Source organism: Ammospiza nelsoni, chromosome 4, assembly GCF_027579445.1.
Source record: "Ammospiza nelsoni isolate bAmmNel1 chromosome 4, bAmmNel1.pri, whole genome shotgun sequence".
NCBI classification, from domain to species: Eukaryota; Metazoa; Chordata; class Aves; order Passeriformes; family Passerellidae; genus Ammospiza; species Ammospiza nelsoni.
The window spans coordinates 1,463,441-1,488,492 of record NC_080636.1 but is presented as its reverse complement, the minus strand read 5'-3'; the positions used below and the strand labels follow the sequence as shown (position 1 = coordinate 1,488,492).

Here is a 25,052-nt window from a genome sequence, read left to right as displayed (position 1 = left end):
TCTGGGATCAGAGTGCAAGGAGCGGTGGCGCTTCCTGCACTTTGCCTGTGCTGTACCTTGGTGGGTGCTGTCCTCGGAAAGCCTGAATGGGAATCCAGGATTTCAGCTCCCCCGCCTCTGGTCACAAAGTAGGGGCTGCATTGTTCCAGGAGAAAAGGGGTACAACTTTAGGATGCAGATTGCTCCAGCTGCAATTCCCAACAGTCTCAGAGTTTTGTGAATTGTTGTAAAACCTTGAAGTCATCCAGTGTGAAGGACTTCCAAATTAAAAGGTTTAAACTTGCCCTTCACTTGGGCTGTAACTTGCCAAAAATAAATCTTGGGGGTGAGGGTGGGAAAGGAGAGGGGGAGAATTACTCTGAAAACTCAAGTTTGGTTTAGTGCACTGCTTTTTTTTTTTTTTTTTTTTTGGCATTGGCTCTCAAGCAAATATTTTATGGAGGCAAAATCACTATAAAATGATTTGGCTGGAAGCTGAATGAAAAAGAAAACAGTCTATAGGCTGTAATTCCTTCAAGTCTGAATTCCAGGCAAGGCTTACAATGGAGACTCAGTTTAAGTTGTGGGCGATGGGCAGCAGTGTGTGAATTAAGATGACTTCATGGATGTATTTTATTGCAATGGACCTGAGAAGTTGGTGGAGTTCCGGAAAAGATCTGAAGTGGGCAGGAGAAGACAAAAAGATTCTTGTCTCTGATGTGAGCTGAGTATCAGCTCCTTTACTGGCTGACCCTGTTTAAATTTGGTTTGCAATTGTCTTGCTCTCACACTTACTGCCCCTGGAAAGAGAAGCACTGTGGGCTGTTGTCATGTGAAGAAGTGACGGGAAATTAACAGCAGTAATTTCAGTAAATCATTATTTTTCTCGTGGAAAGGTCTTTTAAATATAACTTTGATAGGATCATATTGGTAATTGGATTATTTGAACACTTTTCAGAGCTGGAAAGACCCATGCTGTAAGTGTATGGAGAGACGGTTCTGGTTGTTTAAAATTAACAAGAAATAGAGGTTAAAAGCCAGGGCCAAACCCACGAAAAATGTCATTCATTCGTGTGCTGATTTAAGAGAGGGGAGGCAGAGAAGAAAAAGGAGTCATTGCTGTGAAAACAGAGACAAAATTCTGACATTTAAGTCCTGCTTTAGACCTCCTTAAGAAGGAGAACATTTTTGATAGTGAAGGACATAGATGGAAGATCAAACTTGTGAGCAGAGATGAGACACTTCCCAGAACTTTGAAACTTTGTGCTGACAGATATCTCCAATTGCTAGGTGTTTACACTGGGATAATTTCAGGTTCTTGGAAAAACGTGCCAGGCTTTTCACGTGCCTGCAGAGTTTTTCTGAACGCCTGGTACGAGGGCTTTGGCCGCTGGCGATGTGTGAACGTTACCTGCTGCAGTCGCTCAGGTTTTATAGGCACTCCTTCGGCCAAATCTCAGCCTGAGGTCGTGAGGCTCTTCTCTGAAGGAGGAAGGGCTCTTTGTTTTGGCCAAACAGCATTTCATACCTGTGTGCTGACTGCAGGTTAGACACGCGTGGCCTGGAGTGTGCCGGCACCTCCTGACCCGAGGCATCAGAAGTTTGATAGGTGCTTGCTGGCCATCAGGTGGGGAAGGTGGCTGAGGAGGTGCTCTGGGAAAGTGATGGTCCTTCTTTTCTACTCATTTTAGGCAAAAGTAGGTTGTGCTGTAATCGGGGTGTTAATTTGGAGCTGGCTGAATGCTGAGCCTGTGCTTGGGGAAGGGCTGTGCCGTGGTGCATCTGCACAAGGGGGCAGAGTTAAGTTGCCCACGCGCTCCAGCTTTGCTATTTCCTGACAGTTGAATGCTCAGCTGCAATCTTGCATTAAATGTTGCGTTGTATTATTTTTACATCTTTATTTAGGTGACACCTTTTAAGGCAAAGGGCCCTGCAGGAACGACTGATTGGGTTTAGCCAGCAGTTTTTTTTTCCCACCTCCCAGCAAAAAGGGGCGTTTTTCCAGCGTCGGATCTGTGCCTGCTGGCTCTGTCCCACCAATGGATCTCATCACTGATGTAGAAGACACTGTAAGAAAAGGAGTATCTTAGCAGACCAAGATAAACTCTTAAGAAAGATGCGGTACCTCTTAAGTATCCAGACAAAATAGAGCAGGTCTGATTTTAGAGGTGCAGGTGGTGGAACTGTCTGTGTTTGAAGGGATTAGGGGTGAGGTAGCTCTGCCTGTGTTTGAACCAATGCTTTTGAGGTTGAAAATCTTTGACTAAGGGCTTGTGTACACCTGTAAATGCACTGGAATAACCCTTCCAAAAAACTTAGTCTAGAATAACTCTCAGTGGCCAATCTTATTCCAGGCTAGGGATCTCCTGTACCAAAAATTCTTCCTCGGGAGCTATTTTGGTAGATATCCAAGCCCCTTCTTTCCCTTGCGGCTGAAGACTAGAACATCTGTGTGCTCAAAACCCACTCTTGGAGAACCAAACCTGTGTGCTGTGGTTTTCTAAGAGGGATTGTGCCTTTCGGCTGATGGCCAAGGTGTGGGGCTTCAGCCTGGCGGCTTCAGCTTGGTTCTCAGCCTCGACGGATAATGCCTGCTCTGAACCTGGGATAACAGTGCAGGTCCAGCAGCTCATCCCTCCTGTTATTCCATTCCTGCTCTCTCCAAGCAGCCCCATACTGGGCATAAAAGTCTTCAGTGTCCTGTGCTGGCTCTCCTCTGCAGGGATTAATGCCATCCTGGGTCACTAACCTTTAGTGACTATGTCCTGCAGCAATGTAGCTCCTGCCACGCCACACCTCCAGCTGGACACAGGTAATACAATCTGATATTTTCCTGCCTGTGTTATCTCAGTGACCGACAACGCAATATTTGTTCCAAATCTGTCAAGTTGCCATCATATTCGCCTTGGTGACCGTATATGGTAACGTTGGGATGTGCCTGGCTTGGTCCCGTGGCTTGAGCAAGATTTTGCATGGTATGTTTAGAAGTTTTTGGTAAGAGCAGTAACCACCCTCCTGTTAGCAAGTAAACTGATATTCTGCTGGAAACTAATTAGTTTGGATGTTGATTTCATTTTCGGTGCATTGCGTAGGGAGGGGAAGAACGGGACCTTAATTGCTTTCTGTTCTGGCACTTCTCTGAGCGACCTTGGCTTGCAAACCTGCTTGGTGTCTGCTTCACAGGGAATTTGCTGATTGGGCCACATCAACATTCCATGGTTTTGTGCAGAAATAATGTTATGTGCCATTTTGGCTTCTCTTAATACTGAAGAAAAGGGAATTGGTTGCTAGAGGTGTTTTTTTTTATTTTTTGGAAGTTGAGTTCTTCGTTCTGATGAACAGAATTCCCATTGTGTAACTTTAGGGTTTATAAGAGTCCTTCAGTAAGCACAGAAAATATAAATAATGGTAATGTGACAGAGATGGTTACTGGCTTCTATTTTACACCTTTATTCTTGTTGAGTGGTTGTTACCAGATAGAACGATTAGGTAATTTCTCGCTTGTGAAAGAGAAGCATGTTCAGATCTAACATCCTGATTCAGATTTTATGGAAGTCACAGCACATCTTCTGGAGAAATTTGGGGCATTTTTTGGATCTTGCTCTTGGGGAACTTGCTCATGAATAATCTGCCAGCATGACTTGCACCTAGAGTCAACATGAAGAGCTAAGAAAATCCTGGTTATTTTTTTAAACGCTGGTTCCTCCCTTCTTCTGAGGCCGTCGGCCGCTTTAAATTGTGGCCGAGTTTAAACATAAAATTCAGTGTGCGTCATACTGGAAAATTAGGGTTGATTTTATTTGTTTTTAATTAGGAATATTACAAAACTCAGCAAATTGCTCTAATACATCTAGATTTTCCCTAAAGTTTTTATAACTCTGTTTTCCAAGTCCATATGTTTCTTTGACCTTCATTAAAAGACGCAAGCAGCAAATCCAAATGTCTCTTTTCTGGGATGCACTTGTACACAGCAAAGGCTGGACTCCAAAGCCTGAGTCTTAGCCGCAGAAGTAACTTTCATATGCCATGAGGTGGTGCTTGAGATATTACGGGAAAGTGTATTTTTCAAGAAAAAAATATAATTTGAAATTGAGAAAGAAGTGACACTTGCTAGCGAGCAGGAACTCCCTTTTCAAGATTTAGGGCCATTAAAGCCAATTTATTGACTAAAGGTGAAGTTTTTAATTTGACATGAATTGGCTGATAGAGCTGATCTTTTCCAATATCCTCTCTGATAATTCCTTTTTGAGTGTCTGTCTCACCATAAGTGACGCTGATACATCTGGGTGCACAACACTCGTCATGGAATACTGTGAATTCCATGTAGTAGTCTGCCTGTGCATTTTTAGATTAATTACTGGAAGAGATAAAAATTTCCACTGAAGGTGGAAAATAACAATGCAGAGATCCTCTTGCACCTAGGTTGAATTAAAAGAAACGCAACAACCTTTAGTCATAGCTTTATTTATCCAGTGAGATTTGAACTGGTGCAGCTGATGTTCCTAAGATGTGAAGCTCCTACTTGTGTCTGCAGTGACTTGTAAAACCAAGCTGCCAAAAGGATCTGTGCAATCTATCCCAACATTACAGGAGTTGGTGGAAATTCTCTTTTCTCACATTTCTTTCATTACCCTCCTCATTTTGTCTTGTTTCAAGTAATTTGTCTTTCATCTGACCTCTTCCTGTATTTTCTGGTGGGCTGCTCAAGCTAAAATGCATTTGATATTGTTTGGAACATTTAATTTGGATTTCTGTTCCTTGTCTTTTTCTCTGTAATCAGCCTTTACTTGGAGCTTTCTCTGGTAATAACGCCCCCATACCTATTTAGCTGTGTTTACCTGTTCTAATCTTTTGCAGCAAGGTGAAACATTTTTGGTCATATAAGGGACTTTTTGAGAGTGGAGCCAGTGGGAATACAGAAGTTGCAAACACCTCTGTCTGATGCAAGCCTGTTCAGTCTGCTGCTCTGTATAGCAACTGTGGTACTATGGTAAAAGAAAAATATTTCCAAAAGCAAGCTTGATTAATCTGATAGTGCTGTCCTGATGTCGTATGAGACAGGCAGGTGCAGCCCATGCCAGTTGTGACAGGTCAGGGCCTGATTCAGAGCCTGAGAGTGTTGGTGCTGTGACTCCTACTCACTCCCACGGGCTTTGGATCCATCCCTGAAGGGTGACTTAACTCAGCTGATCTGTGATACCCACCTCATGTGTGACAGCAGAGGGGGTGTGGGCAGAGTGTGCCGCTCACCTGCTTGGCTGCATGGCTTGCACTCACATTTTTTATTCTAGAAAAGCACATTTTGCTGCTACTGACTGCCAGCTCTGGCTGATGGGTGAAGCATGCACTGCCAAGGCTGAAAACAATTTGAAAATTCTCTGCTTAAACTTCGGGTTGCTGCAGAGAGTTTATCCCCAAAGACACAGAGCCGTCCTGTGGGCAGTGTTCTGGGTCTGGATGGGCTCAAAAATTGCCTGTTATTAAATAAGTGAGTGTATGCTGTTTGTTGCTAAATCCATTCCCATCTCTGATTTTTTTCCCCCTCCCATTCCCAGTGAAATAAACCTGGGCTGTGTGGAGTTGGGTTGGTTGCTCTGATTACTCAGTGTCCCCCTGGTATCACAGCAGAGACACAGCGTCTCTGCAAGGAACCTGATGTTGTTATTTCATCCCAGCCCCTCCACTCTTCACAAAGAAATTCAGCCAGTAACTCCAGGCTACTTCTTCCATTAAATGTGCAAACTCACTTTGAGCTTCACTAAGGAAAGAAGAAAAATGTAAATTGGGAACAGAGGCTCCTTGGAGCAGGTTAATGTTTCTCCAGATGGCTGCACCTCTATGCTCAGCCTCTCTACAAGTGGTTTCCAGCTTGATGGGACACAAAATAATTTCTTCTCATAGGTGGTAAATTTATTTCATGAGAAATTCACAGAATCTTGGGTACCCTGTCAAGTGAGTAATGCCAGAGGTGTCATACCCTAGATGCCACTTGGGTGGCATTGACTTGTGTGGATATTTTAGGAGCTGTCAGTATTTGTGCCTGTCAGATAAAAACACAGGAACAGCAGACAAATAGAGAAATGTGGACTTAATTTGTGCAACAGGAATTTTAAAAAATTCCCATTCTCCTTGCTAGGTTTGCTCCACATACCCCCTGAACTGATAACCTTAAGAGTGAGGTATTAATGTGGACTGGCACAACATCTCTGTGGTAGCCTTGGGCTTGTTAGTTCAGCCCAGGATATGGGAGAGGGAAAAAGCTGGAGAGGAACGTGGTGGGAAATGTGTTAGCCAACCTCCAAGATAAAATTTATTCCAGATTAATTGGTGTACCCCTGCTCTTGAGGCCTGCTGGTGCCTGGGAGAGGATCTCGAGCAGGCAGTGTGTGACTGAAGGGGATGTTGGGATGCAGCTTTCCCAGGTCTGTGCTGTGGCTCTCTCATCCCTTGTGCCCTCCCAGGTGCCCCCACATACAGGTGTCAGACTTGATTGGCTTTTGGCCAATGTGTGACTGAGCAAAAGCCTTGTAATGTAAAAGGGATGCTTTCATTGTGCTGCGCTTTACTATTGCTTTGTGTGGATGTTCAGTCTCCTTTGTTCTAGGCAGAACAAAGGAGATTGAATGGGGCAAGGCCAAATCAACCACAAAGAAGGGAAAAGGGAAAGCTGTTCAAGCCAAAGCACTGGAGTTGGGCAGCTGCAGATGCTGGAGCTCTGTGAACAGGTTTCTTTCCCTCCTCCTTCCTCTCTAATGGATTTGTGTGAGCTGGAGTAACAGAGGAAGTTATTTTTCTCTGTGATTGTTCTCAGAGCTGTTAGCACAGATCTGAGACACGTCTGTAGCTGCTGGTTAAGCAGTGGCAAGGGCCAGATGAGCTACAGGTGTATGAACTGCGTGTCAAGGATGGGGGGGTTAATGAGTAACAGGATGAACCTCTGAACACGGTGCAATATCTCCCCAGGGATACTCCAGACTCTGTGGAAGGAAGGGAGGATGCTTGTTTGGCATTGACCAGTCAGTATTAAACTGGTGGCTCTAACTCTAACAAGGGAGATGCAAGTTAGAATTAAGAAGGAAGTATTTTACAGAAAGAGTGGTCAGATACTGGAATCATCTACCCAGTGAGGTGGTGGAGTCACCATCCCTCAAAGAGTTCAAAAGAAGACTGGATGTGGCACTTGCTGCCATGATCTAGTTGAATTGTTAGAACATGGGTTGAACTTGATGATCTTACAGGTCTCTTCCAGCCTTGAATTTCTGTGATTCTGTGATTCTGTGATTCTGTGAACTCCTGCAGGGTGTGGATGCCCTTCAGACAGAGGGTGCTGTGAGCCACCTTGCTCACCTTCTGGGTGAATCTAAATCTTCCCTGTTCTTCTGCAGACTGACACAACATTTTGGTGGCAATATCAGCATCTCTTTATCCAGACAAGTATCATTGGGAAGTGTTTAATGTAATTTTGGGCTGTTTGAAATGGAAAAACCGGGGAGGAGTTGCCAGCTCCTCCAGCATGTGGAGATCAGGCTCCATGCTCTGATAAGTCATTTCATATTTTAATGTTCAGGGTTGGATTACAAAGGTGATAGTCCCTTTAGGTTCAGTGAGTTGTGGCTGAGTAGGTGTGAGTAGGATTTAAGTATATAATCCTGCCAGAGAGCAGCAACTGGAGGCTCACAGGACCAGGCTGAGTTTCAGTTCTGTGCAGGGTGGCACCACGCCATGGGAGGGTTCATCATGATCTGCAATAGTTAATATAAAACCAGAATAACAGATCAGAGCTGATGAGTATCTTTCCTCCTCCCTGCCCTTCCCAGCCAATCAGAAATGCAGTATTACCAGGGCTAATTTCATTAAGGGCTAATGAGAGTGAAACTTTCAACTTAGTCACGGCCAGGACAGTCAGCAGGTGTTTGCTTTGCCTTGTTTGATTGACAAGGAATCATGAGCCTGTTAGGGAGATATCTGCATATGCAGGGAAGTGGCTTGGGACAGTTGATTGCTGGTTGCTGAGTTTGCTCTCTGAAGGTGTTTGCTCTGAGCACTCAGCTGTTGTTTCTGAGATACAAAGAAGTACTGGAGGCTGGTGAGAGCATTTTGCTCAGGAGCTGCAGAAACCATGAGGTGGGGATGGGCCAGTGTTTTATCTGGACCAGAGCAAAGTCCTGCTTGTATTCCTAAGGCAGAATGCTTTTCCTGATTTCCTGACTGCTCAGACAGGAGTAGGCCAGAGGGTTTGGAGGATTTCAAGCAATATTTTGTGATGGTGATTTACACAGGTTTGTTTTTGTCCTTGGAAGATCATTGGAAACATCAGACTAGTAGTCCTTGTATGCAACTGGTAAAGTAGCCTTTGGATATTTAAATTGAAGTTAAATTCAGGGCTCTCCTCCCCTTGAGAATTCCTGTTTGGAGGAGGATTGTGGATTCACGGGGTTAGGAATCTGTCCCTTACTTTCCCATCAATACCAAAGAAGAAAACTACTGCAAGGCTGCTGCTCAAAAGTAATCATAGCAATAGACCATAGCAATAATTATGACTATTTATTGAGAGTTTCCAGTACATTAAAAAGAGATCCAAAAAGTGCTGCTCAGCATAGGCAGTCTTCCTCTTCTAGATACTGTCAGGAGAAAAAGCTTGTCTTTCTGAAGGCCAGAGACTAAGTGGAGTTCGAAGCTTATTTTTCTTTTATCCAAGAAAATCCAATAAATCCAGTAAATTCTTTCAGTGTGGTCTTCCAAGAGTTTTTCAACTTGGTCTGACTCACAGATTATTTGAGTGCCATTATAGACTAGGGGTCAAGCAAGTTAATTCCCAGAACAGTATGCTGCCCTGTTTTCAAACTGTGCTAATCAGGGTTTTGAGTCAAAGCATGGCAGTTTGCTTAGTGAAATTATTTTCCTGTTAGAAAATCACAAATAGGCTCTGACTATTCGTGTTGGCTTGGTCGCTGGAGCACTCACATCACATGCAGTGCAAAGCCCCCAGGGATGCAGTTGCTGTGGATCAGGGCACTGGTGGGGGCTCATTTCCCATTTCACAAGGTTGAACTCGTGAAAACTGGCTGAAACCTTTGGAAAGAAAGGAAAGAAATTGTTGCTGTCACATTTCCACCCGCAGCAGGACGGAGGGAGGGCTGTGTGCAGCCCATCTGAGCTGTGGGTGCCCTTCCCCAGAGGAGACATTGGCGGAGTTATTTGGTTACCTCTCCCCCTCACCTTTTTGTAACGGATCTTGTTTGCTTTTTCCTCCTCCTTTCCCGAAGCTTATTAGCACTGTTTGGGCAGAGGAAATGAATTAACATAATTCACTGTTGTTCAGAGCAGGACACATTCCCTGCCTGTGTGTATACACACGCTGGCATTCACCCTCCCAGCCTGTGCAGAGCAGCTTGTTTACAGAGTCTGGCTCCATTTAGGGAGAACAATACCCTGATTATAGAGGGCAGCCTTTTCTTTCCACAAACCAGAAGGAAACCCTTTGCTTCAAGCAGCTACTGCCCCTTGAAGGTGTGGGCATTGTGAGCTGCTGGAGAGGGGGGAATAAATCTCTTGTGGACACAAACCAGCAGCATTGTTCTCCACGGAAGTTGGTTTAGGGCTGGGGGTGAGGAATGGTGTTGGGACAAACCAAATGCCAAGTGTAAGATCTGCCAGCGTGCAGAGAGGTGTTGTGACTTCCAGTTTAATTTTCAAATAACAGCTGAGAGACTTCATGGGGAATTATTTGGTGCTGCTCGAGCTGGCAAGGCTGGGTGGGAAGAAAATGGTAATTGAGTCTCAGAGTGGTTTTGGATGGGCTGAGTTGGGTTGAAAGGTGCTGTTATGTGTGAAATGCTGCTCATTTCTAATTGCAGTCATGCACCTGTGCCTGGTAGATAATGCTGGAGCCGTGTCATACGGAGCATTTGCTTCACGTGATGCTGGGAAAGGTCAAGCACTTGGTTCCTGTCCTGCTAAGTTGGGTCATTAGATGCACAAACAGGACCCCCCTTCCTTTTCCTGACTGCAGCCACTCGGATCCTGGCAGTAAATCCTTCTCAGGTGTGACTTCATGGCAGCTGGAGATGGCTGAACCCGACCCCATCGCTGGCCCGTCCTTGTCCTCCTCTGCTCCCAGCCTGGCAGCTCCCTTGTGCCAGGGGAGAGCTCCTCTGACCTTGCTCTGGATGTTTTGGGGAGGAAACTTGGGCAGGGAGCCAACCTGGAAAAAGATGTGATGGTTTAAATTCTTAGAGGAGCATGGGCTGAGCTTGTGGAATATCTCAGTGTCCTTACAGGCAGCAAGTCCTTTCTTGTGTTCCCACTTATGGAGGAAGGCTCAGTACTTTGAAGGACTGGATATTTATGGGAACATTTATAAAATGACTCTGTAGGAATCTCAGATGCATCAAGGTCCACGGGGCAAAATGTAACATAGCCTGGGGGCAGTGAGTGTGAAGCCTGAAAAGTCATGTTTGGCTCTTGGTTCAGCTCAGGGGTAGTGTATTGCTGGCATTCTGCACCGGGATGTTACATCTTTCACACTCTGTATTGTGACAATTTTCTGTTTATTTCAATGATCCCTTGAAATTTGGAGGGATTTTACAGGGAAATGGGTGATACCTTCCTTCCTCTGTCTCTGCTTTTGTCTTCTGAGGCAGAAGGATCATTTTGGGGAAATGGGAAATGGTGAGTTAATCCTGTCAGTGTTTGCTGGCCTGCCTATGGCATTGCCTGCTGCAAGGGAGGAGCTGCTCCATGAGAAGCACAGTGGGCAGCAAAGGTGGCTGCAAACAGTGCTGCAGGTGTTCCCTGTGGTCCAGGCACAGTGTGTATCCACCCTGGAGCCAAGCTGAATGTGGGATTTCACCCAGAAGTTTCTCCTCAAGCTTGGCTTTATCTCTACAAAACTTCTGGCACTGCTTCAGCAGGCTGCAGAAATAAGGCAGAGAAAATAACTTGGCCAAAATACTCCCTTTGGTTGAAAATATTTTTCCAGGGAGAATAAGAGAGCCAGCAGGCTAAACAGGTAACGCTGCAGGGCTGCACCAACAACAATTTTAGGGAATTTCTGGAAGGGGATGTTTGTGTTGACCACTGAGACATGGTGCAGGAGTTCTGTCCAGGGGTGACTGACACATGTCCAACCTTCTGAAACACGACCCAGGACCCTGGAGAGGCTGTGGCTTTTGCCTCTTGATCCAGTTTTTTGGAAAGGGGGAAAGATCCTGATGTATATATCAGTATCCATATGAAGGCTGCTTTACTCTGCCTTGGAAGACTAAACTCAGGTACAGGTGTGAAAAGCAGAACCTGGTACTCAATAACTCTACCTATTGACAGAAAAAGTTTTTTTTTTTTCCTTAAATATGCTTTAAAATCTGCCAAACCTTCTCATACCTGGACAATGGGTCCCTCTTGGGCAATGGAAGAGGGACAAGTGTAGGTTCCCACGCTGGCTCACAATCTACAAGAAGGACAAGAGGAACAGGGCAGTAAAATCCACTCCAGGGTCCATCCCTGCATCTGTGATGGCTTTAAACTGAGAGTGTGAGGCTGTGTGGTGATCTGGGGAAAATGTGAATCTTGGCAACAGTCCCTGCCTTATTCAAAATATCTGGGAAACACTGAGCTGGGAGGTTGAAAATACATCTCTGGGGTTTCCTTCTCCAGAAGGAAAAACATCATCAGACTTTCACTGAGACAAGTGTTTGAAAGAAAAAAAGGGAGCAGCTTAGTTGCCAAACACTAACTGAAATAACAGCAGCAAGGAGTAACCCTGAATGAATTTTAATGGCATTTTGATTTGGATATTTTTATTTGTGTACTTACAGGTGCATTCCCTTTTATCTCTGCAAGGGTAAGGCAGATAGTATAAAGTGCAAAATAACCCCAAAGTGCAAACCCAGAAAATTGTTTGAGGCAGATGAAAAATGCTGCAAATTAATTGAGCACGTTTTTTGCCATAATTAACACAGTGTAAAACTGACTCAGGGCCTTGTGTCTGTGGCATATGTTGGAAGGTATTTACTATTAAAGCAGAGCTTGAGGAGGACTGCCACATCTGAGATATTTAATATTGCTCTCAGAGAGCAGGTCAGCAAGTGAGCAGGGGTTTTGGTTGGTACGATGAACACAGCATAAGGCAAAGGTGTTATTATAGCTGGTGTGATATTATTGTTATTGTTATTGTTATTGTTATTGTTATTGTTATTGTTATTGTTATTGTTATTGTTATTGTTATTGTTAATTATTATTGTTAATTATTATTATTATTACTATTATTATTATTTAGATTGGGGTTAGTGCCTGCAAGGCCTCATGGCACCGAAGCGTTGTGGTGGTCAGGGCTGTTGAACTCAGACAGCTGCAGTGTTAAATGCAGCAGCTCTTTGGAGAGAGGCTTTGTTTTACTTTGCTTTACCCTTTACAAAGGGCCCCTCCAAAACCAGACCCATTGGCCAGCTGAGTTTTATTTACCATGTACCCCCCAGAATGGTGAGGTACCTCTGCACCCTGTACAAAGCAGATGTTGCCCTGACAAGGGCATTACACCATGCTTATTTTTTATAGAAACAACCATCAAAAGTCCTGGAATGAAAAAAAAAAAAGAAATACACAGATTATTCAGGCATTATTACTGTTATTATCATCCTCCTCATCCATGCCACCAGCAAGGTCTGACTGCTCCCAAGTGTTGCTCCACATCCTGCTGGAGCCCACCATGGGTTTCTACCTTCTAGAAAGGTGGAAATAACAACCAAAATCTGGGAGAAGGAGAGAGAGTTGATAGAGGCAAATTTTCACACAGTCACAGAAAAAGAGATCTTCCAAAAGATTTCATTTTCCTTGCAAAGGCTTCTGGTGGCTGTTGAAAGGGCATTTCAGTGGAAAAGGGCCCAGCAGCCCTAGGCAGAACCAACACCCTCAATTGAGAAAGATTTTTTTTCAAACAGCAATACTGCTAAGAAGTAATTAAAGTCAAATAAAACACGGAAAACTGTGTATGACACATCTATTTGAATTCATCCCAGTTTGGATCCACTGAACCCATGTAGCACAACACTGGAGGCACACAAGGGGAGGTCAAACCCAAGGATTTCATTGCACTTTTGCAACTGGAGAAGTTTCTGTTCTCAGACACCATTTTCCCAAGTGTTTGGGCACATACTTCAAACACCTAGAGATTTCTTGTATTTAAAGAAATACTTGCTGAGGACCTTCCACTCTTGCAGTTCCCTTTGCTTTGTTCCTCTGCCTCCCCTGCAGCGTTATCCTGGGCAAAAATTGAAAATAAAATAAAGAAAAGGGGTTATTTTGGGAGCCCAGCTGTGTCACTTCAGGTTTTGCTGGCTGTTTAGGAAGACTTGTGAGGACTCTCTGGGGGAGAAAGGGTCAGGTTAGAGGCAGAGAGCCACTCACCCTCTGTCAGAGGGGCTTGTAATGCCAGGGCAGCTCCCCAGGGAATGTCTGTCTGTCTGTCCTTCCCTCTGGGGTTGACAAGAGGCTGATTCCTTCCCCCAGCTGTTCCCCTGTCACATTACAAATGAGACTCTGAAAAGCAGCCCTTGGCTTTGAGACAGCTCCTCTCTTCCTAACTCATTCTACACATCAATGAATGTCAAGCAAAGGTGATTTATATTTTATAACTTTTTCAAGAGCAGGACCTTCACACCTTTGCATAGGAAAAGTCCAACCCCTGTGTGAGGGGGCTGCCAAAATGCACAGTGCACAGTGAGGTATATGTGAGAGCAAACACAACTTTTGCTTTTCATGAAAAAAGTGCTCTTAACATCCAAATCCTCCCACTGAGACTTTATCCAAAAAGAGAGCATCTTTTTTATAAGTGATAATGAGGACAAAACATCTTTATCTTCCCCATCATGGCAGTGGCACATTAAGACCAGCATTAGTTATGATCAGAAGATCTTCATCCATTTCTGATGAGCTTGAAAACCTGCTATGAAGAGCTGCTGGCTTTGCCTGGATTCTATTCTAAATTCCATTCCATTCTCATTCCTAACGTGAGCAAGCAGCATTTGGAGCCATTGTTCACCCTTGTAGCTCTTGGCCTGTGCAGTGGATGTGAAACGTACAGGGTGAATTATGGATTAAATAATACAGGGTGAATTATGGATTAAATAATTGAAAATCTTACATGGCAGTGCATTTCCTGGGAGGAACAGCAAAACCATAGTGGAGCCTTTCAGATTGTCTCTTACCCACTCACCCTCTCCTCTTGTACCAACTTCCAGCAATTTGGCTGCGTGTTTTTTTTAGGAACTAACTTCCACCCAAAGACTACTGAATTTTTCTTAAATGCTGGGTTCTGTCAGAGCTGATAAGGCAGCAGCCAGCCTGCAAAGATAACACAAGCTATCAAGGCTGCTTGTGTTTGTCTTTATTTGGATTTTTTAGCAAGCCTTTGACAGGCGCTGAGAGCTGTCTGGAGGCTCTGTGGTTTAGTGGGTCCTCCCTGCTTTTCTTTTTGTCTTTGGTACCAAAATGCTTTTAGGCTGATTTGGAAGGGAAAAGAAAGGTCTGATGGAGCTGGGGAATTAGTGGTGTTTACTGAAGGGAGTGGGGAAGGTGGACAGTGGGGGCTGGATGCCAAGGATGGCTCTGGGATCTGTTGTGGTGTCTCCACTTGGAAAATATTTCCCCCAAACAGGGTTTAAAGGGGGTGAGGAGCAATACAGAGTCGCTAAATGCCTGATCACTGGCAGGAATGTGTTAAGGTGTATGAAAACCTGTGATTAATTGTCTTTTCAAGCTCCCCCTGACTCCCACTCCCCTTTTCTCGCAGAGTTGTCCCTGTTTGGGCTGCTGGCTTTTGTTAACCTCTGAGGGAGTGTTTATGCTTGGCTTATGTTAACCAGAAGGGAAAATTTTCCAGTCAGAAATTGATCTATCTGCTGATGCTAATAACTTTGTTATAGGGAGTTCATAGAGCAAAGCAGATGTGGATAGAAAACACAGCCCATGCCCTTACACAGAGATCTCCTGTCACCCTTAGAGTGAGATATTGGGGTCCATTTTCAGCCCAGCTGAGCCCTTAGTGAAGGGAGGTGTTCCCCCTGTCCTCACCTCTTTGTAATGGCCCTGTGTGTCCCCAGTTTTGTGGAATCATAGAATCCTGGACTGGTTTGGGTTGGAAGACTCCTTAAAAATCACCTTAAAAAAAAAATCTCCTTAGAAATCAAGCAGGGACACCTTCCTCAGCTTGACCTTGAGCACTTCCAGAGATGTGGAACATGTTCCATGGCTTCACTACCTTCACAAGAAAGAATTCCTCCCTGCCCTCTGTCTGATGCAACTCTGTGGATGGTTGTACCATGGGTCAGATTAGGACATAGATATGACTGGAAATCCTATTAAAAAAAAAGAAAAAAAAAAAAAGGAAAGACTAAAAGTCATGGCATAGCCCTACAGCACTGGGTTTTATATACCTGGCTGTTGCTTGTGGTACCCCTCAGGTGGTTTGTACCAAGCAGGCTCTTGCTTGCTGATATTTAATATTCGTAGTTCTGTCAGTGCTGTTTCACCATGGCTGGAATTACAATGCCAAAATAAGTGCCCTTTTCAAATTTCAATGCAATTTGTGGGCATGCTTTAATTAAGCTTCACAGCACTGCTTGGAGGAACATATTTTATGCCTACAGTGTTGTGAAGGCAACCTCACAGAGAGGGTCAGCAGCACTGGTTGAGAACACTGGTTTTGTTATGTGCTTCTGCCCAGCAAATCCTTCTTGCTCTTTAATGTAACCTGTCCCATATGAAATTAATTTCCAACATGCATTTGCTTACAAAATAGCATTCTTCACACCAGAAATATATAGCAGTAGAAAAAACCACTGCCAGATGTCTGTATTTATAGAAAACTGGCATGTTCTGTCTGGCGATGACAGAATATTTCAGTGTATTTATGAAGTGCTCGTGTTTTTAGAAATATTGAAATCCAGTCAATATCAGTAGAATCTTGCTTTTCTTATTTTAACCAGCAGAGCATGTTTCTTTAGTAGATAGAGTACTAAAAAACTAGGAGAAAAGCTTTCACTACCCCTCTGTCCTCACTGGTTTGTTTTGTTTTGGTTTTTTTTCCAGCTTCACAGACCTCATTTTAAAGGGACATCTCTGGCTTTAAACAAATGCAACTTTGACTGTATATTTCTTCATCAGGCATTTTTGCTTGAAAGATAGCTGCTCATAAAGCTGAAAGAATAATTTTCACTCTAACAGTAGATCATACAACATTTTCCAGTTTTCAGACGGAGGTGTTTCTATTTGCTTAGATGGCCCTATTTTGGGTTGTTATCATGCAGAGGGTCTCACATTTGAATCTGAACCCTTTGAATGTTAAATTTGGGTCAAGCCAGAGGTGTTGGAGGGTGCAGAAGCCCTGGCATGGCTGTGGCTACAGGGAAGCCCATCACAAATAGTGTCCTGCAGACAGCTCAGTTGTTTTCCAGACTGCTGTAAACAGCTCTATTGAGCCCCTCAGTGCCTCAGGGTCAAGGTTCTCGCTTATATTCCTGACATGGGCACTGGAGAGTTTTCAGAACTAAAATGTGCAGAGATCTGGACAGGTCCTGGTGGGAAGGTGCTGTTGGAAGCCTGGGCTGCATGCCTGGCAGTAAAGAAATGGAAGGGATTTAGATAGGTGCCTTTACATATTCAGGTAACAAATGAGGAGCTGTACAGAAATGTAAGCAAGAGGGGCTCCTTGTGGGATTTACCACTGGAACACAATTGCTAATCTATGCAATCTACAAGTCAAATTAATTGGGTTTGCTCGGGCTGTTGCTCACACCATTGCTGAGCACAGTAGCTTGAAGGCAGTGAGGCTTTGGCCTCCCAATCTCTGCTGCATATTTGTTTTTTTTTGCAGCGAATGCCTTTGATAGATGTAAGTTATATTTCCGTACATTACAAATGATAGATTCCTCCCCCATATCCTGTGACAGCCTTCCCTGGAGACAGACAGTCTGTGTTGTTTTAGCCAGATGGAGAAAGATTAACGGGAAAGGTTTTGCTGGTGTTTGCAAAGACTTTTAGCAAAAGGGAGAGGTTTGGGTAGAGGATTTAGTGAGAATGAAAAAGCATTTCTGAAAACTCCTGCCTGCCCACAGGGCTCCCCTCGCTGCCTGCCCTCTCCTGGTGCCTTCTGCCTGCAGGGAGCATCAGGACAGCCCAGAGGAACCCTCGGGCTGGGCTCCCTCCCTGTGCCCCTGCTCAGGTGGAGCTGATCCCATGGCAGCTGCAGCTCTGCAGATGATTTTCTGATCCAGCTGTGCTGCTGCCTTGAGCCTGTGGGTGGGCAGGGAGCCTCTGCATTGTGAGGAGGTGGCTACAAGTGGGGAAGGGGCTGCAGGGGACCCCTCTGTCCTCTCCATGGGGCTCACCCCACCAGGCATGGGAATGCTGCCCTGCACCGTGAGAAGTGCTCAGCTCATGGACAAAATCTCGTTTATGTGTTGGTGTCTGAGCTGCCCTCAGAGCTGATGGAGGTGTTGGTAAGTAGGGCATTGAGCCAGTATTGACCACCTCTCTGCAGACTGTAATGGGAGTTTGACACCTCAATTTAGATGTGCCCAAGAGCTGAGTCCTGGCCATATTTAAGTTCCTGGAATAGCTAATGGTGATGCTGCCATAGTCATCTATAGCTCATGCATATCTGCATGCAGTGCCAGTAATTAAAGTCTACAGGTTAAAATCAGGCAATTCCCACTGAGCTTTTTGCCCTCCTCAATGAGTTTTTAGAGCTGAATGGGCTCTATTTCACTCCATAGCTGCTTAATATCCTGTCACTCTTACCCAGAGCCCCCAACTGTTCCCTGCCTGAGGACACATTGCAGTCAAACACCCAAGAACATTGCTCTGTGTTCCTATGAAATGTTTTGGTCACTCCCCACAAAGCAGCTGATTGTGCAAGTTTCACACACAGGCTCCTTGCTCCTTTGTGTGTAATACTATATGTATGTAAGGGAAGAGGTGGTTTTCCTTCCTCCTGGTGATCAGTTTATACCCCAGAGTGGGAAGGATTGATAGCCCTTGGGGCTTTCTCATCAGCATGCAGGAATTAGCATCACAAGCAGGAGGGGCTCAGAGGTCTGACCTGCAGCCTTGCGTGGTGTTTTCATTGTCAAGTACAGACAGGATGTACAGTAAATTAGGTTCAGGCAGTTCTGCTTGCTGAAAACAACATCATTTCACAGTGACCCTGAAAACAACTTTTTTTTTTTAGAGTCCTAACAGAGGGACTGTAGCTGGATCCAGGAGGAGGAGTTGTGGGTGGTGGATCGGGAGCTGGAAGCAAAACTTTCCTCTCTGGGTTGGTGCTGCCCTTGCTGACAAGGCTGGTGATGCACGCAGAGGACTTGGTGCCTTCACCATGGCCTGATACAGGGCTGATAGAGCAGCTCCTGCTTCATGGGAACTGCAAAGGGTGGACACCATGGCCTGGAGTCCCACTGCCATGAAAGGGGGCATCCAGTTGTGGCAGCAGTTGGAAAAAGCCACCAGCAGAAACTGCTCTGTGCAGAGCCCCAGTGGTCCCTTCGACAATGGGAGGGAGAAAAGCTCATCCAGCCCCTGCTGTGCTGCAGAACAGGATTTGTTTGTCCCACTCTTTACCTGTGTGAGACTGAGATGCTTCATGGCCTAAAAGCACATTTTCCTCCTGTAAAGAGAGATGAGAGACCCCTCAGGTGCCTCTGCTCTGTGTGTCTGAAGTTAGAGGTGAAGGAGTTTTGAGTTTTGATCTGGTTTTGAGCATGTTGTGGTGTCAATCAGGAATGGCTTCTTCGAAGTGGAAAAGGAAAGGCTAATTTAAAGCCAATATATGTGAATTTACCCTCAGGCTTCAGTGAGAGTTTGAAGGATTAGTATGTGAGCCAGCCCATTTCCTTACACGGGCAAAACTTTCCTTATGGCATGAGATTCAGCTCGTTGCAGAAGGCTCAGGTACCACCAAACTCCTCTCTGAATGGGAGGCATAATGTCTGTAGACATTGTGTTGCCTGTCTGTCTGCACAGGGAGAAGTGTCACAGTAAATGAATCCATTACCCAGGATTGTTGATATAACACCTTTCTTCTACCTCTGAAAAAGCTTCCTTTTGGGTCTTTAAATCTGTGTTATCTACAGCTCCCTTGGTGTAATTGAGGGATTTGGGGATTAGAGGATGGAGCCAACGTCACTGCTGCTTTTCTTCATTTTTGGAATGCGAGGGAAGAGGCTGGGGGTGGAATGGTTCTCCAGTGTGCAGTTTATTGATGTGTCTTTGGTAGAGTTTTATGGCTTTGTTAAAAGACGTTGAGCTGTATGATTTATTAGCACTGCCAGAGAGTATATTAATGATTATTTCACATTCCCTGAGATCTTAGTGGGTCCTGCCCATGGGGAGGTCAGAACGAAGGGGCATTTGACAAAGTACTGCTCTGCTTACAATAACAACTGATAACGAGCCTAGAAAATAAGAAAGTTCCTTTGCCTTCAGGCTGTGTTATCTTGCAGCAGATATCAACACAGCCTTCCAGAGAGAACTGCTGACCCTTTGCTGTGCTCAGGTCTCTAAGAAAGTGCCATGGCTAAATCTGCATGCCCATGTGCCTTGGAAGTGACTTTACCTGCTTAGGAGCAGGCACTCCAGCATCAGTAATTGCTCCTGGCAGATGCAGCACTCTCTGCTAAGCATGCAGGTTTGGGGGTTTGGTTGGGAATGAGCAGACCCAGCTGGCATGAAAAAGGACTTGTTAACATTTGCTTTCCTTTTTCAGGGGTATTCTCTAGTAAAAGTCAATCTGGCCCATTTGGTGCCTTCCAGAGCTAAAGGGTCTGCTTAGTCTCAGGTTCATACCTGATCCACTGACTATTTCTGGTGCATGTTCAGAGTTCTCTGAACAACAAGGGTGTTTTTTGGCTGTAATTTCTGCATTGCACAGCAGCTGAAACTTTAAGAAAATCAGTGATTATTACAACTCTGTTAAAGACAAAACACCCAAACACCTGTTAGCAGAGAACTCCATTTTGGGTGATGGCCACCCAGCATCTTAGACCCATTCTGTTGTGGATTTGGTCGGGCTGTCTCAGAGTGAGTGTCTGTGGGTCAGCCTTGCCCTTCCAGCATCTGGGCTGGTGGAGATAAGACAGCAATCACCCCTCAGCTCTCCCTGCTTCCAAAGCCGATTTTACAATGTTTTTTTAATTTTTCACAGGCTACTGCTGGCCAAGTGGAGACATTCCTTGTCTGTTATTCATGGGCAGAAATGCTTGATTAGGGCTCCTCTTCCTGGAAACATCAGTGAAGTTGATGCCCTGGATCCTCTTCCACAGATAAGATTAAGAGCATGGAAATCAGCACGCTTCTGGCAGTGGTTTTTACTGGCTCCAGGTGGTAATTGCAGAGAGGGTATTTTGGACCGTGAGAAATTTGCAGGATCATTTGTCAAGCACCTTTTGCTGGTGGGTTGTGGGGGCAGAGAACTCACCTAATAGACATGGGTTTTTCTTTTTTCCACGTTGTTTCTTTGGCTGGCAGTGGCTGTGAGGGTTGCTGCTGCAAAGGGAATGAGTCACTCATTTGTTTGAAGCAGTGAAGAAAGGTTCGGCATGTTCCCATTGATACTAAACACGAAGCTGTGATGTCGGTGGTTTCCTTTTCTCCTGCTTTCAGTGTATTTAGTTTTCATATCAGGGAGGTCAGGAATTCGTGTTTGCTGCCTTTGAGGAGGGAGGTTTTGGGTAGTCTTTAGGTCTTTCTGGCTGCCCATCCCAAGCTGCTGCCATCAAAGCCCAGTGGAGCCTGTCAGCTGGGGATATTTCCAGTTGCTGTTTTTGTGGGGAACCTGTCTGACTTTCAGCCTCATGGATCTATCTTACTTCACTTGTTTTTATTAAAGTCAGTGACCAGTGCAGTCCTGGAATGCGGCCAGGCTTTATTTCATGGCATTACAATTTGAGGGATGTGAGGATCAGCATGTACCATTGGGGTGGCTGGTCTGTCCTGCCTGGCACAGAGCTGGGAGCTTCATCTGCTGGATCTCTTATGGGGGCACGAACCTGTGCTTGATTAAATCCATTCTAGCACCTCTCTGTATGATTATTTCCCTGCAGGCAAGTAAACGATAGAGGTGAGGCTCTTCTGTCTGGTAGTCTTCTCCCAATAAGCAGGAAACTTAATTTCCTATTTTTTTCTTATAATAATCCCACTGGCTTTACCCCAGTGAGTTTTTCCTCTTTAGGGTGTCTTGCTCAGGAAAATGCAGAAGTGATTCCCCTGGTGTAGGAGTACTGGTCCATGAGAAAGCTGCTTTTCCTGCCCAGTGGTGACATAACAGACTGCATCCTCCTCTCTTTCACTCCCCACAGGTCAATTTTCTTCAGAGTAGTCACCTGGGGACATCTGTGTGCATATTTAAAATAAGATACAAATGCCAGCCAGTGTCTTGCAAGTGCTTCTGTTGGCTGCTGGTTCTGTTAAAAGCTGGAACAGCAGATTTCACTCTCCAAGTAAAATTGGTGCCCAGAGGGGCACAGCTCCACCTGACATCAGCAGCACCCTATGGTTCCCCCATTGTTTTTACTTTTGCTGTGTCTTTTATTAAAAAAGCAAAACCATCCCATCCTCACCCCCACAGAGACCATATGTGGAAGTGACTGTGCTGGATGCAAATGCAGAAAATGTGGCTGAAAATAGATTGCAAGTGATGTAAAAGCTGTGCTCATCAAAGGAAAATGCCAACCCAGTTTGCCCTCATGGTTCTGGAAGGGATTTTGTCTTGTGCAGAATGTGTTTCCCCCTTGTCCCCCTCCTCTCCCCTGGAGCTGTAAGTCCCCTTTTGTCAGGCCACTGTCGTGGAGCTAAATCCTGGAAACGTAATTTATTCAAAGTGTTCCGCACACATGTAAATGGGCAAAACTTATTGACAGCTGAGTTAAAGTATCTCTTTCTTCTGTGTAACAAGGCACTTTTGCTGGATCTTTCAGCTGCTGGCTTTGTTCCTCAGGCTGGTGAAAGGAGCTTGTGGGGGAGAAACAGGCACACAGGGAGAATGCCTCGGGTGTGTGCTGTGTGTGAGTGTGCACAGGCACAGACCTGTGTGGGGACAGCTCTCCCCATGGAAGGTGCAGGGTGGCACACAAATCTCAGCAAATTCTTGGTATGAGCAGACACTCTCTGTGTCCCTGGTCCTTTGAAAGGCTTCAAGTGGCCGTGTGTCCACCTTTCACTGTGGGAAATGACAGTTCCCAAAAGGATCTTGGTGTTTGTCTGTTAAATTCCGAGCACACAGCAAATTCAGCTGAACTTTCTGCTGCTTAAGCACTACTCTTTCCTCCTCCATACAAGGCCTTGAATTAGCTAATTAAAGTCTAGGGGAGAGAGGGAACAGCCTGCAATGGAGTGAACTCACAAGATTTCTGAGGTCATTGCTGGTACAGAGTTCCCTCACTCTGTCCCATGAAAAGATTTTTAAGTATTCATTGGAAATCTCCCATGGATTTAACTTCTTCCTTTGTTTTCCTTTGCAGTAAAAGCTTGATTGAAAGTGGCTGTGGCAGCAGTAATGCCTGGCTGAGTTTGGAGAAAACAAGCTCTAGGCCCATTTAGACATTTCATTTGAAAGCAGCTTCCATTATCTCCTGTTAGGAGCTGTGCTTAGTAAGGAGCAGGGTGAATGCATATGTGTGTTCGTCCTTTATGACTTCTTTATCAATTATTTTTAATCACTGTTCTTTTAGGAAGAGGTGAGATTTTTTTTTTTTTTTAATTTAGGTGATTACTGTCTGATAAACCTGACTCCAGTTTTCTGGGGATAATCTTCACAGTATTAAGTGAGTTGATCTCAGAGTTAAAATACAATTTATTCTGTTATATCGTTTAATCTTTTAGGATGTCATTGATATCCCATGAAAGAAAACTGACAAAAATTTGGGATTTTTTCCCCCTCACACTTAAGATTTCTTTTTGGTAGACACAGTTGTTAAGACTTATTTTACATGCTGAAATTTAGGGTGTCAATTACTGTGGCCTGATCAGAGCTACATTATGTTTTATCAAATGTTTTCTGAGCCTCAGTTAACACAGGTGAGTGGCTCTGCCCGAGTCCCAGCAGTGCAGCCCATCTCACTTCAGTGGGACTGGAGGAAGGTTTTGGGTTTGTCTTAGCAAAAGTGGAGTAGATCAATGCATGAAATGGAGAAGTTATTTATGTAAGGACATGGCTGGAAATGTTTTATCTTAACCCCAGAGCAGGTAGGGCACATGGAGGCAGTACTGGCTTCTGCAGCATATCTTGAGCAGGGAATTGCATGGGGGAAATTCTGTCTTGGCAACTCATGCCTGAAGCATGCTCTTTGTGTTGGGACAAGGAACTGTTTGTCAGCAGAGGCTGTTTCATATAAAAATGGTATTTTCCATTGAGTTTTGTTTTGGAGGCCCTTCTCTCCCCCATCCTTCCCTGCTGCTGGCTGTCTGCTGCCATCTCACTCTTCTTTGGGCCAATCAGACTCATTGCACTGCTGAAAAGTCATGCAACAAAATAATTTCAGGTGATTTGATGATTGAATCTTCCTTCTCACCACATCACAATGACTGTGCAGTGAGGAGAAAAGGAGTCAGTTTGATTTTTGTTTTAGTGCTGCTTTGAACTTAGATCTCTCCAAGTTCATAGGAGCATACAAATGGTTTTGTGGTGCTGTTGGGGTTTCTTGGTTTCATCTTTGCAATCTGAGCTTGAGTGTGGAAGAGCCCAGGACTCAGTTCTTCATGGAAGTGAAGAGGTCTGACACTGTGGTGCCTCGTGCTTTCTATTTTTGTTGGGCTAATGATAGGGAAATGCCACTTGCTCTTCAGATTGATAGGAGGAAACAGCTCCTAAAAATACCCTTTTGGTGGGGTTTTCCCTGTCTGCTGGAGAGATGCTGGGAAGGCTCTCTGCTGGAACAAAATCTGTGCTAGAAGTGAACTGAAGCATGTGGGGAAATGCAATCAGCCTGCACTCCCAGAGTCTGCCTGAGGCAGTGGAAGGAGTAGGATGAAACCCATGGCAATTTCAGGCCACCACTGTAGGTTCTCCTCTTGGGTTATCTTTATTTTGACCTGATAAAGTGGAGTTGGCATCATGTTAGATCTTATTCACCAGCCACACAAAATCTCCTCGAATTGGAGGTTACCTTTGAATTGTGTAAGGGCTTCAGTGTGCTGGGCAAAGCAAGGAGCATTAAGAAGGGACAGCAAGCCAGGAGAACCTCCAAAAATGGGTTTTAGTCCTACCCCATGATGAGCAAGAAGATGGCTGAGTCTGTCTTTTGGACTCTCTCAAGAGTGAAGCTCCTGGGCTGACCAGGCAACATGCTCTGAGGATTGGTTTTAAACTAGCCCAAACCAAATTACTGAGTGAAGCCTCATTCTTGAGAGGGTGTTGATGCTGTCAGGCTTGGACAGGGCCTCCCTGTGGCTGCTCTGGCTTCTGTCAGCTTTATGACTGTATCCATGAAATTAGCCATTTAACCATGTAATGACTTTTTATTTAATTTAATCTTCCAAAAAGCGTTATTTGTGCAAAAACACCAGGAGTGCTGCAGTTTCTAACGTAGCCTTTCTCTGGCTCGTTTCCTGCCCAGCTGCTGTCCTCTCCAGCCCCTGTCTCCTGGCTGGGGAGGTCACACCTGCACATCTGCAAGAGCACCTCAGCCTGTGCAGCTCCTGGGGGAGCTGGAGCCAGTGGTGGCTGTGCCCATCCAGCTCCTGGCTCCCTTCAGCCTCATTGGAGCTTTGTCTCTGGACCTGGTGTCTGATGAGGCCCTCATGGGGCAGGAGCACTTGCTGGAAAATGATTTATACTAATTAGGCAGCCTGAAGGTTTCTTGTGGAACAGTAGGAGGGAAGACACAGAGGTCAGTTGTCTTTATTCTCCAAAAAGCCATCATCACCTGATAAAGATTCAACTGCCTTAGATTTTGAAGAGGAGGTTTCATGCTGCTGCGGCCAAAGCAGGGAGTGAAGACTTCAATCTAGTGACCTTTGTTCTCTAAAAGAGCGTGTCAAGTTTTGGCTGTGCTGCTGGCCTTGACTTTTAATTGTCGGAGAGG

At 45.0% G+C, this 25,052-nt stretch overlaps 1 protein-coding gene across 1 annotated transcript in view; it reads left to right on the top strand.

Moving 5' to 3' along the window:
• The window catches only part of FGFRL1 (fibroblast growth factor receptor like 1), a 170,368-nt gene that overhangs the window by 2,049 nt on the left and 143,267 nt on the right, over positions 1–25,052 (top strand). The gene's annotated exons all lie outside the window — the stretch shown is intronic.